The 12,399-nt window shown below is 50.1% G+C and overlaps 1 long non-coding RNA gene across 2 annotated transcripts in view; it reads left to right on the forward strand.

Annotated features, from left to right (window-relative positions):
• The window catches only part of LOC109455986 (uncharacterized), a 152,025-nt gene that overhangs the window by 58,414 nt on the left and 81,212 nt on the right, over positions 1-12,399 (forward strand). The window lies entirely within an intron of this gene.

Raw genomic sequence — 12,399 nt, forward strand, 5'->3', positions numbered from 1 at the left:
TATGTGACCGGCCGCACGGCTGACAGGCCGGGGGACCCGAGCAGCTTACGATTCCCAGGAGGGCAGAGCTCAAGCCCAGGGCCGGGGCCCTGATGGACGATTGTTATTTCAATGTGTGTGCAGTCGAATGACATCATGCTATGGAGTGCATGAATTTTTTTTTTTGTCAGTCTTTTAACACAAGTTTATGTTTTTCAGACCTTCAAGCTGCAGGTCATTTTTTACATTTGCTATTGAGAGCAGATGTGACTGATCCCTATCGGGTTCTACTGAGAAACGCTGGGGTTGAGGAAGGTCAAATGCAGACTGCCTTTCAATCTCCATTATTATTTCCTCCACTCAGTGGTCTCAGCAGGAAGCCCCTGCTTGGTAATGGTGGCCTTCCGAAGAGTCCCAGCCTCCTCACCCAGCCCCGACCACTGGCGATCCCCACACGCTATGCCATGCCTGGGCTCAGCCGTCTTCCAGGGGCAGAGAGCCTGGCTGAGAGGCGGGACACTGAGTACTCTCCAGGTCTCAGTTTCCCCATTTGTACAATGGGAGTGTGGATGGGGAGATACAGACAAATATTGTGACACTGCTATTTTTTCGTTTGGAACTCTTGGATTTGGAGAGGCCCAGACTGGGAACCGTGGCTTTGGCTTTGCTATGCCTCACTGCAGGGGCTTGAGGAAGTTCAGGGCAGGTGGATGTCCACCACTTCCCTGCTTGACAGGGTGAGCTGGTGGGAGGGATAGGTTTGGTGTCCTCTAGGAGACAATCATAAGAGGTGTCTTCAGTGTTCACATCTATTGTCAGGGTCATGTGGCAACTCTTGAGGGCAGCTCTGTTTTCACAGGCTGCTTTTATGAAAAAATTTCCATTTCACACTTGGAAAATAACACTACCTGCAAAACCAAATTCTCTTATTCTTGGAAGTGTTGTGGGTGAAGGTGGGTTTGGTTAGGGGGAGGCCAGGTAAAGACCCCTGCCTGTTGTCCACACTTGTGGTGAGCATTGACCTCCATAAGAAACAGTCCAGGAAACTTATGCAAAGATGGGAGAGGTCCCATTTCAGAAGATGACCCTTGAGGAGACTGCAGCCCCCAAAGAGAAAAACCACGTTTGTTTCTGGGAGCAGAGTCAGACCTGTCCCAGGCTGGTGTGACAGGGGGAATACTAGCTGTTCCCTTCCTTAAGCTGCTGCCATGGCAAAGTAGTGACATCCTGGGGAAGGCCTTTTGATTAAGACAGGATGTATGGCTCTGAATGAGCCTCAGGGGATTAACTTTCTGACCATCAGGACTTCGGTGCTGCCATGGGGATTCATCCATGTATTCATTCATCCACCCATGGATTAATCCCCCGCTCCCTCCTTCCACACACACCCATCCCTCCACCCATGCATCCATTTATTTAGCAAGCATTTATGGAGCGTCTTCTGTGTCATCCTCTCATTAGAGTTATAAAGATGGGCAAGAGAGTCTCTGCCCTTGAGCTCAGTGGGCTCACTAAAGAATGCCATTGAAGTGGTACAGGCAATAAGGGTTATGGGGATGGAGTCCAGCTCTATTCTTGACTCCAAAGGGCAAGTGTTTGGAATGCCGCAGGTATGGAGGAAGAGAGTAGGGAAAGGAGGGGGGTCGAAAGGAGGCACTTGAAAGACAGTGCCAGCAGGATGCTGCTAGGTTCAAGGGAAATATTGACTTCGGCCCCCTTGGGCCTCTTCTGCTCGCGTCCAGTGGCATCCACAGTATGAGAGGTGAGGCCATCATTGTGTGGTGTCCCCCTGAAAGGGGCGGGTGTTCAGGTGTGTGGGCAGGCAGGTGGGAAGGCTTGGAGTCCCAAGGCAGCATTGCAGAATTTGGGCATTTGGACAAAGGTGGCTCACATTAAAGGAGAGTCTGTATTACTTGGTTCACTTTTTTAAAAGTATATATTCTTTTAAAGGTAATTATTCTTCTCTGACTTGGGAACATCCGTTGGTCCACAGTGCGTGTTCTGGGGAACTTGGTGCACAGTGGCTATTCTGTAAGATGTGCTGACCAGGTGAGGTCAGCTGTGTTATCCCAGGCTGCTGGAATCTCAGTACGGAAGGAGGAACCGAAGTCCCAGCGCTCAACTGAGCTTTGTGAGCAGCCGCAGGAATGGCAGAGCATTCATCTTTGCTCTGACTTCGTCATTTCCATCTCTAAAACTGGGACCGTGAGAGCCACCTCACAGCTGAAGCCAGGCCTGCTTCTCCTCCTGGCAGCTCACACCGAGGAATGCTGTTCTCCTAGCTGTCTCTATAAACATCTCAATAGCAGCGATTCCGTGACTCAGATGCCACAGCTGTAAAACAATCCCCATCCTAGCTTTCTTTCTCCCTACTTCATGGGGACAGTGTGGGGACACGATGAACTCATGGGACGTGCTCCGAGAAGTTATGAGGTCTGGTCTGTGTGTTCAGCTTGGCATGCAGCATGGAAGTAACAAGGAGTTAAACATTTTGGCAGAAAAGCAGGCTCTTCATTTTCCAAGGGGAACCTTTTTCAGACACCTCAGGTTGGCCTTACTTTAAAGAGGAGACAGCAGTTTTTGGCATGAGGCTCTAAGCAGAGGAAAGCTAAAGTGAGTCCTTCCTAAGGACTCATGGGAAATTTGGCAAGCAGTGTTAATAAAGGCATCTTTTTTCCCCCCTTTCTTTCTTCAGTGTAAAATGCCAGGTTACGGTTGGCTAACGCATTGTAGCATTGGAGGCAGTTCGTCTTCTGAGTCCATATTTTTTATGGGCACTGCGGGAGCTGTCCTGGGTTTTTGTTTCCAACAGTGGGATATCAGGATTTGTATCCTATGGTATATCCAAAGAATAATTCTCCTTTCCTTTGATGTTTTTTGCACATCTTGAGGCACTTAGGGGTGCATTCTCAGGGAAGGTTGGAGGACGGGGTTGCAGGGCCCTCATTATGTTATTAAAATAGATCCAGTGAAGGAAGACTGAATTTCTCCAGCAGAAAGCTGCATTGCTAAGTGGAAGTCTGGTTCAGAAGTTACTCCTTGCCCTGACTTCTTGAACCAAGAACTATATTTTATTGCAGTTTGGGCAGAAGTAAGATGCTTACTACCCGTATAATTGCTTCACAGTTGGAGTTTAACGTGGACTGTTTTTCCTGACATTTGGAAAAATCACACCTTAATGAAATATAGTTTAGATTTAAAAAAAACCCATCAAAAACTTTGTTCATAACCTTGAAATTTATTGAACAAATCTGCTGCTACTTTGGGATGATTGTAGTTTCCGTAAGAGTGGCATTTCTTCTCCTCATCCTCGTTCACCAACCCAGCCAGCCCGCCCCATCCATGGTGATTTTCCTAAGGGGCTACTTCCATCACATAGTTCTGCTCAAAAGCCTTCAATGGCTCCCCACTGCATCCAGAAGAAAGTGCCATTAGCCAACTCAGTCAGACCCTGCTGATCAGCCCCGCAGAGCCCTTCCAAGCCCATCTGCCAGGTGGGAGCCTCCTGAAGCCCCAGGGGCCTCCTTACTGTCTCCCTACCACCTCGGGGGCTCCTCAGCTGCCTTATCTCTGTTCATGCTGTTACATTTCCTGTTATTTCTTCTCCATCACCCCTTCACCTTCACCCATTGTCCTCCAGCTCACCCCTGGTCCAGAACAAGTCTCACCCCTTTTAAAAAGCCTTCCTTGATCCTCTCAGCCCCATGCACTTTCCCTTCCCCACCCCCGATTTTACACTGACCTTGTAGAGCTGCTACTGGGGTATTGGCAAGAGTCACCCAGCCCTACGTTTGAATCTTGCTGCGTGACCTCAGGTGACTTACTTGACCTCTCTGATTCTTGGTTTCCTCATCTGCAATTTAAATGAACACTATTAGCACAGCATCTAGCACTTGGCTGGTGCAGAATGTCTCTTTCCCACCTTATGGCCCTTATAGTTTGGTTCCCAGCTTATGGCATTTACTACATTGAAATAATTATGTTTATAGGATAACCTGCTCATAGGCTTCTAGCTCTTAGAGGTGAGGACTCATCTCTGATCTCCCACAATGCTTAGCGCAGGACAGATCAAGAGATACTCAGCCCAAGTACCTGAGCAGATGAATGACTGCGTGGAAAAAAACACCAGGAGCCTGTCACAGCACAACCATGCCCATGAAGGCTGAGGCAGCGCCGCTCAGGCTTTGTGTCAGTAACGCTGATGGTAGTACCTCGTCTTTGTGTCCTGGATGGTAGTAAGGACCCTTGGCGTCCCCACAGGACCCAGAGTAGGGAAGAGTTTGGCTCCAAAGCCTGGCCTAGCCCCAGGGGCTCAGAAAACAGTTAATAGGGAGCCTGACTGATAACTTCTTAACCAGCTGATCTGACAGTTTTGCCTGAGTCCCCCCAAAAAACCGTCAAAGAACACCAGGGTTGCATGATGAACTTTAGCTGTTTGAAAAGGGTGGGGGCTGGGGGTTGGGAGGAGTGTTTGTAGAGATGAGGGATAATGAAATCAGGGCAAGGAGGGCACAGGGCCATTGTAACAGCCAGGGGTGGTGGCTGGGCTGAGGCTCTGGAGGGCAGACAGTGGGGAAAAGGGCTGCGCGTGGGGTGGGGTGGCTGTGTGGACCAGCAGTGGGAGGGCGCAGGCCCGTGTGGTGACCTGCACCTGGGGACCCCAGCCTCGTCCTGACAGTCCAGGGGGTCCCCACCGGGCACCACACCCTGCTGCGAGGTCCTGCCCAGCTCCTACCTATCCCCCGAAGCCTTCCCAGGTCCTTCACACAGAGGACTCTGCCCTTGTGTCATGCTGTCCTCTCTGAACTTTTCCTTCTGTGAACATGGTGTTTGCACGTGTCTCGATTGGCAGCACTGAGGCATCTGCCCTGTGTCACGTGTATCTGCCTCTATCATCCTCCTACCTCACAACGTTGATGGAGCAGGTACTGTGTCCCAGGGACTGAGTACTTCACATGGCTTCTCTCATTTATTCTTCACCAGAAATGCATGAGGTCGGTAGTATTTTCAGCCCTATTTCATAAACAAGAAATCTGAGGCTGAGAGGTTGAGCGCTTTGCCTCACATCATACAATCTACTATGAAAGGTGTCGGGATCTGCACCCTGTCTGGCTCTGGGGTTTGCGCTGCTACCCACCGTACTACCCCGTCTCCTGTCCTGCCAGGTGCTCTCCGCAAATGGCAGCCATTGTACTGTCACTGTTGTTATGGTAATGATTTCAGTATCAATGCTATGACCACACCGACCACTACACAGGCCCCTCTGTTACTGTTCTTACCCTTCTGGTTGGGCCAGGATCTCCTGGAGGGCAAGAATAATTAGGGAATTCATTATTCTCTTTCCTCCCTCCCTCCCTCCCTCCCTCCCTTCCTCCTTCCCTCCCTCCCTCCCTCCCTCCCTCCCTCCCTCCCTCCCCTCCCTCCCTCCCTTCCTCCTTCCCTTCCTCCTTCCCTCCCTCCCTCCCTCCCTCCCTCCCTCCCTCCCTCCCTCCCTCCCCTCCCTCCCTCCCTCCCTCCCTCCCTCCTTCCCTCCCTTCCTGCAGATATAACATGGTTGCAAGCATGGGCTCTGGAGCCAGATTACTTATGTTCACATCCTGCTCTGTCACTTACTAGCTGTGCACTTCTGGGCAGGTGACTCAATCTTTCTGTGACTCAGTTTCCTCTCTGCAAATGGTGGTAATCATGGCATGCCTATCTCCTGGTGTTGCTGTGAGGATTAAGGGAGTTAGCACACATTAGGTAAACACTTGGAACGACCCCGACGCACAGCCAGAGCTCCATGTGACAGTGACTTTCTTGTCCTCCCTCTGCGGTGGTAGCACCTTGTCTTAGCAGGCTCGCACAAGCTCTCAACGGGGAGGAAGGATCAAGAGTGTTGAGTGATATGCCTGAGGGGCTTGGTGGGGACCTGGGAACACGTGGGTGTGAGGACAGCAGCTCTTTCAGAAACCACGCTGGAAAGCAAGTGGTGCTTTGGGCAGCCGCACAAAGCTTGCCCACGTTGGACAACCCAAAGCCATTTCCTGGAGACTGCTTGGGATCCCATGGCAGGAGTGGCTTCTAGAACTGGTTAGGGTGGACAGGCAGCCCTGGGAGGAGCTGGGACAAGGTGGGGTGGCCCAGGTCTAAGCAGATGGAGGAGGGAGGATGGGAGGAGGACAGGAAACTAAACTAACAGCGTGCAGAGGGCGGGAGGGGGAGGCCTGTCTCCGAGCAGGGGAAATCAGAGGGAAGCGAAGACTGAGAAGTGTTTCCTGAAGGATTCGGGGCTGCAGCGTTCCACATGCAGATGCTAAAGTGGGCCAGGCACAGATGTGGGCAAAAGGCAACCAAATCCAGGCTACAGGGCGAAGGTGTGCAAGGACCAGTCTCCTCGATTCCATAGGGACAGATGAGCGCCCCTCTCTGAACGCTTATAGCACTTTGAATCCCTCTTGCCTCTGTGGCAGGACCAAGGGCTTTGTCATCAGACAGACCTGGCTTCTAACTCATCACTCTTTCACACCAGCGGTGTGATCAGAGGACTTTAGGCAAGTGCTTCCCTTTCTTTGACGCTTAGTTTCTTTTTCTGTAAAATGGGGACCACAACACATACTTCATAGGGTTCTTCTGAGAATTAAACTATATATTACATGACATTTGTAAAGGGTGTTGCACAGAGAAGACAATAAATAGAGATATTTTTATCCTCTGGTTGAGAACACCGGTTCTCCAAGTGTGGTCCCCGAGCTGGCAGTATTAGCATCACGTGGGAATTTGTCAGGCATGCAAATGCTCGGGCTCCATCCCAGACTTTACTGGATCAAAAATCCAGGTGGGGGCCAGCACTCTGGGCTTTGATGCGCCTTCCAGATGATTAAAGGCTGAGAACCACTGCGCTGATACAGGCCCAGGGACAAATGAGAGAACGCACAGGCGGCTGCTCAGCCCAGGGCTGGGGCACTGTAGGTGCTCAGGACCTGACAGCTCCCCCTCTTCCCTCCTACCTGGGCAAGACTTTTACCCGAAGAGGTTAATGCTACCGCAGACCTCTGAGAGGTGAAAGGGCCTTGTTCCCCTGGAGGATAGACACATTATGACGGCTTCATTTGATTAAAAGGGGATGTTGATCATTAGTTATGACCCAAATTTCTTCTCTCCCCAGCAATCACTCAAAGTGTTCCCAGATGCGCCGGGGGTGGGGGTGGGGGTGTGGGGGGAGCTGTTGGTTACCTGTGAACACAACATCCCTTTATAACGAGGACGCTCATGCTAAGGGAGACTTTCAGAGACGTCTAGAGGGCTCCACGCCCCTCGGGCCTGCCCTGCGTTTGATGGAGTGAATGATTGAAAGGAAACATATGCATTCCAGATTGGACCCGAAGAGCTGGGCTGGGAGAGGCGGCCTGCTTCCAGCGGCAGCCAAGAGGAGGTGGGGGAGCTCTGCAAGTATTTGTTGTTCCCGTGGGGCTAATTATTGACTTTTAGAGGCAAGTAGCCGCCCCAATTTCGGTTAGCACAGTTGTTCGTTACTGCATAATTAAGAGGAAGGGGGAGCAGCCTTGGTGGGGAGCGAGGCAATGGGAAGGCCAAATGCAAATAGCTGGAATGCCTTTGTCTAAGGAATACCGGGCAGCAGTCACCAAGGTCAAATGTTCAGCTCTTGGACACAAAGGGCCCAGGTACCGAAGCTGACAGGGAAGGCCCTGCCGGCCTCTGCTCCTTGGGGAAAGGCAAGGAGATGGAGGAAGCAGTCCTGCCTTAGGCAAGTTCGGGTGGTTTCAAAGGATTAGTGCTCCTCTTGCCCTAAGGTGGACTTAGTTTTGGAAAAGAATGAGGTCTGCTCTGAGGTCAGGCTGCAGACAGGAATCCTGAGGTCTCGATGATGTGATGATGTTTGAAGGGAATTCCCCGGTGCTGGGAGAAACCCGCCGCAGGGGAAGTGAGGCTGGGCTTGTGCAGCCGTGACCAGGGACCTGAAGGTGGTCAGGGCACGGGGTGCCGAGGGTTAAGGGCTCCTCTTGACCCAGCTGCGAGGTGGGAGACCTGAAGACAGGAACCCGAGCTCTCTCCATAAAGGCTGTGGTTGCAGCAGCTCTTTCTTGCTAGGAGCTAATGTGTCCTCAGCCTTTTGTGCTGCCTGCATAAGTGAGGCCTCTGAATTGTGGGGCGGGGGCTCAGAGCCTGCCAGACCCTTAGTGGACGGAAGGTCCTGGGGGAAGGGTGAGCAGGTGAGGAGAGAAGGAGCCCTACACCAAGGGCAAGGGGAACACTAACCTGGTGAGCAGCTCCTTTATGTTGGGGGGTGGGGTGGCGGGAGGGGCTCAGAAGATTCTGGAAATCTTTGGTTTGAAAAAATCTTGAAAACAGAACAGGGGAATGTGAAGTCCTGGCCTGAGAGTCAGGCAGCCTGGGTTCTAACCCAGCCCTGCCCTTAACTGGCCGTGTGATCTTGAAGTTTCTGCTTGTTCTGGGCCTCATCTGTAGAACCAATGAATGTTCTGAAGGACCCATTGGAAAGTGGCTCTTGGCCCACACCACTGCAGTAGAGGACATCGGATGGGTATATTTCTTCTCTTTGATTGTACTGTTTCCCTCTCCCTTGGTTTCACAGGGGGAAGGTAAGTTTGAAATGAAAGACATAGGAAGAGGTTGCGGCATAAAGCTGAATGGTCAGGGTTGGACCACACAGGCTATTGCAACTGGCTTCTAGGAACAAGACTCTAGTGGGAGAGGGGAGACCCTCTCAAAAACAAATACATTCAACATCCAACCAAACCTCTGAACAGGTTTTGCTTCATGCAGAGAAATGTCCCCATCTTCTGCCACCTACTCCCAGAGGAAGGTGGGCATTTGGGGAATCTCAGGAAGGAAGGCTGCGTTAGTTTTCTCTTGCTGCTGTGACACATTACCACAAACTTGGTGGTTAAAAACCACACAAATTTGTTGTCTTAGAGTTCTGGAGGGTGGAAGTCCAAAAATGGATCTCCCTGAGCTAAAATCGAGGAATGGGCAGGGCTGTATTCCTCTGAGAGGCTCTAGGGAAGAATCTGATTCCTTGCCTTTTCCAGTTTGTAGAGGCGGCTCAGATTCCTTGGCACATGGCTCCTTCCTCCTTCTTCAAAGCCAGCAGTGGAGGCCTGAGTCTTTCTCACACAGCATCACTCTGACACTGACTCTTCTGCCTCCCTCTTCCACGTGTAAGGACTCTTGTGGTCACACTGGGCCCACCTGGATAACCCAGGCTACTCTCCTTATTTTCAGGTCAGTTGCTTACATAACCTTAGTTCTATCTGCTAGTCGATTTCTCTTTGCTGGGCAGTGTAACGTCGGAGCAGGTCCTAGGAAGTAGAACATGTGCATCTTAGGGCAGCCATTATTCTGCCTACTGCAGATGTTAATTCGCAAAGAGCAATACCAAGCGCATACTGCCACTGGGTCTCAGTGACAGTGGCCTCATTCCCAAAATTGGTTCCTAGGCAGCCTTCTAAGGCGTTGGGGGCACTCTGCTTGCCCTGCCTTGGGCCAGGTGCCTTCCTCAGGACCTCTCTTTCCCACAGGAAGGCTGTCACTACACCATTGAACACCCTGAACCTTTGTGGGTACTCAGGGCTGTTGACACCTGGAAAGCAAACTTTCCCAGGCTGAAGGAGATCTTTCATTCAGCCATTACCCCCTTTTTTGGGGGTGGGTGGGTGGAAGGGCCAAATGGCAGGTGAACTTAGTTCATTCATTCCACACAGAGAGACTCATAATAGACCCATTGAAGTCTGTTAACTCTTTCCCTGCTGTGTGAGGCTTAACTCCTTTTAAAATGTCAACAACTCAAAAACAAGGGGCCTTTCCTCAGCAAAATTTATTGTCCGAGAGATGCCATAAAAGGTTTTCCAGACTCTGGACCCCTCTCGCCTCTCAAGCCTCTTTTCTAGTCCCTTTCCGTAAGAATTTCAGGTTTTGTTTATTTATTTTTCTTCTATGTGGCTAATTTTCTTCAGCGCTCCATTGCACAATAGGAGTTTCATATGAACAGGAGCGTCAATAAGTTTATACAGTAATTTGGCTTTCTCTTCACCTAAGAAAGTGTGAGACATTCCTCATGGGTTTGTGGCTGCTTTCTCTGTGTCCTTTGCAGGCTGAGAGCAGGAGGAATGTCACCCATTAGTTGCTGCTGGGGAGGTGCTTGTTACTGGAGTCTCCCCACTGAGGGTGTGTGTGTGTGGGGGCTCTAGCTCAAAAGGCTGGTGTCCTTTTCCACTGGCTTTAGATGGTCCTTTTTGGGGAGCTGTCAAATTTCCTCCACAGACCTCTTGGCTCTAGGTGGAAGCCCATTTTTATGTAGCTAGATTAATGTGAGCGTTCCTTTTAACCTAAATAAAAAGTACAGCAAGTTGTATTGTAGTGGGGAAGAATATTTCTTTTTAGGAGAAGAAATGCAACAGTCTGATTGTGAGAGACAGTAGGACTCTTGACCTGATCCCAGAGGGACTTTGAGCTTTGAACTTCAATCTTCTGGTCAGTTTGCTAGTGTGGACTGCGTCCATGGTGTGGATTTTGGGCCAAGGATGTCCCACTGCCCTTAGCACACCTGGCTTTCTCTACACTATCCCAGGGCCAAAACATAAACGAAGGGATCTTTTCTCTAATAATCCTATAGTTTTGCTCCCGCTAAAACTCACATTGGGTCTGCTTTTAAGTTAGACGTTCAGTGGTATTGGACAGTAGCCCTCCCCGGTAGACATATAATACGAGTCACATATATAATTTAAATAAAAGTTTCTAGTAGCCCCATTAAGAAAGTAAAAAGAAACAGGTGAAATTAATTTTAATAATATATTTAACCCAGTGTATTCAAAATATTATCATGTCGACATGTAATCCGTACAAAAACATTAATGAGATATTTTACATTCCTTTTTTTTTTTATGCTTTGTCTTCAAGATCCAGTGTGTATTTTATCCTTAGAGCACATTTCGATTCAGATGCTAAATTTTCCTTGGCAATACCTGGATCTGGATTTAGAGTTCATAAAATGAGTGTTAAAAAACTAGATTTACAAAATTGTTCAGAACATACTTAAACGTTTTCCGATAGCGGGCCTGAGTATCAGTTTTTAATTCTGAATGAACTAAAATGAAATAGAATTAGAAGTTCAGCTCCTCAGTCGCAGTAGCCGTGATTCACGTTCTCCCCAGCACGTGTGGCTGGTGACTGGGCTGGACAACACCGATGGAAAGCGTCACTTGACAGACCCTAAAGCAAATGTGACTTGGGGCTTGGAGGCAGAGGTACAAAGAGTTCTCCTCTCCCCCTCGGTGTAGATGCCGAGTTTATGTCTCACTGCCCACTGTTCCATGTGCGGCCAGGAGGCCAGAGGCCTGCTCCTGAGGCTTTCATTCTTTTGCACAATTATTAATTCACACATTCGATGAAATTAATTGAGCAGGATATAGCAGTGCATTAAGCAAAAGCGTCTTAGTTTACTCCAACATTGGAGGGGACAGGCAATACGTAGGCAGACAAATAAACAGGATCATTTCAGATAGTGATGAGTGCAATGAAGGAAATAAGAGATACGTAGAGACAATCGAGTGAGTGGGTTGATGGAGTAGAAACTTCTGGAATATGGTCAGGGAAGCCTCAGTGAGGATAGGCACCTGGAACTGAAACTGAGGCTAAGTGAAGATCTGAGGGCATGCGCATGCCAGTCAGGGAGAGGGATCAGGGCGCGGGCCTTGGGGGTTTGCAAACCAGGGGGCCGTGTAGGTAGAGCCCAGTGAGCCTCTCACAGGCAACAATGTGTTCAGGCATCTGTGAGCTGCAGCATGGAGGCGTGCCTGCACACTCGGGCTCCTGCTGTGGGCTGCCTGTGTTCCAAGCCTCGTCCCCCACTGGCCATGTGCCTGTGGGCCGTCTTAGCCGTTCTGTGCCTCTTTTTTCACATCCATAAAATGGGAATAATAACCCTATTTATAGGGTTTCTGTGAAGATGAAATATGTCATTACGTGTAAACATCTGGCGAATTCCAAGTGCATGGAAATGTTAGCTGCCATTATAGTTCACTTATCAAAAGTGTAGTGTGTGCTGGCTGGGCCAGCTGGGTGCTGGACACTCACAGCTCTGGGATGGAGTTAGCAGAAGTCAAGGTTTTGGTGTCCGAGCTGACCACTGACTCTGGCAGCACCCTCTCCCTAATGACACCAGACACACTACAAGCTGAGAAGGTACCGAAGTGGGGCACAGCCAGAGTGCCCAGAATCCAGGCAGGAGGTTGCAGCCTACCCAGGTGGCCCATGGAGCAGGTGCGGGTGTGATGGAGAGTTTCCCTGGGCAGGAAGACCTGCTCTTCTCGGCCTGAAGGCCCAGCCTCGGCCCTGAGCCCGTCCAGTTCCTCCTAGTCACTTGTTTGTTGACAGGTTATCATGGCAACAGAGGCAGCA

Source organism: Rhinolophus sinicus, chromosome 2, assembly GCF_057876585.1.
Source record: "Rhinolophus sinicus isolate RSI-liver-muscle chromosome 2, RSI-T2T, whole genome shotgun sequence".
NCBI lineage: Eukaryota > Metazoa > Chordata > Mammalia > Chiroptera > Rhinolophidae > Rhinolophus > Rhinolophus sinicus.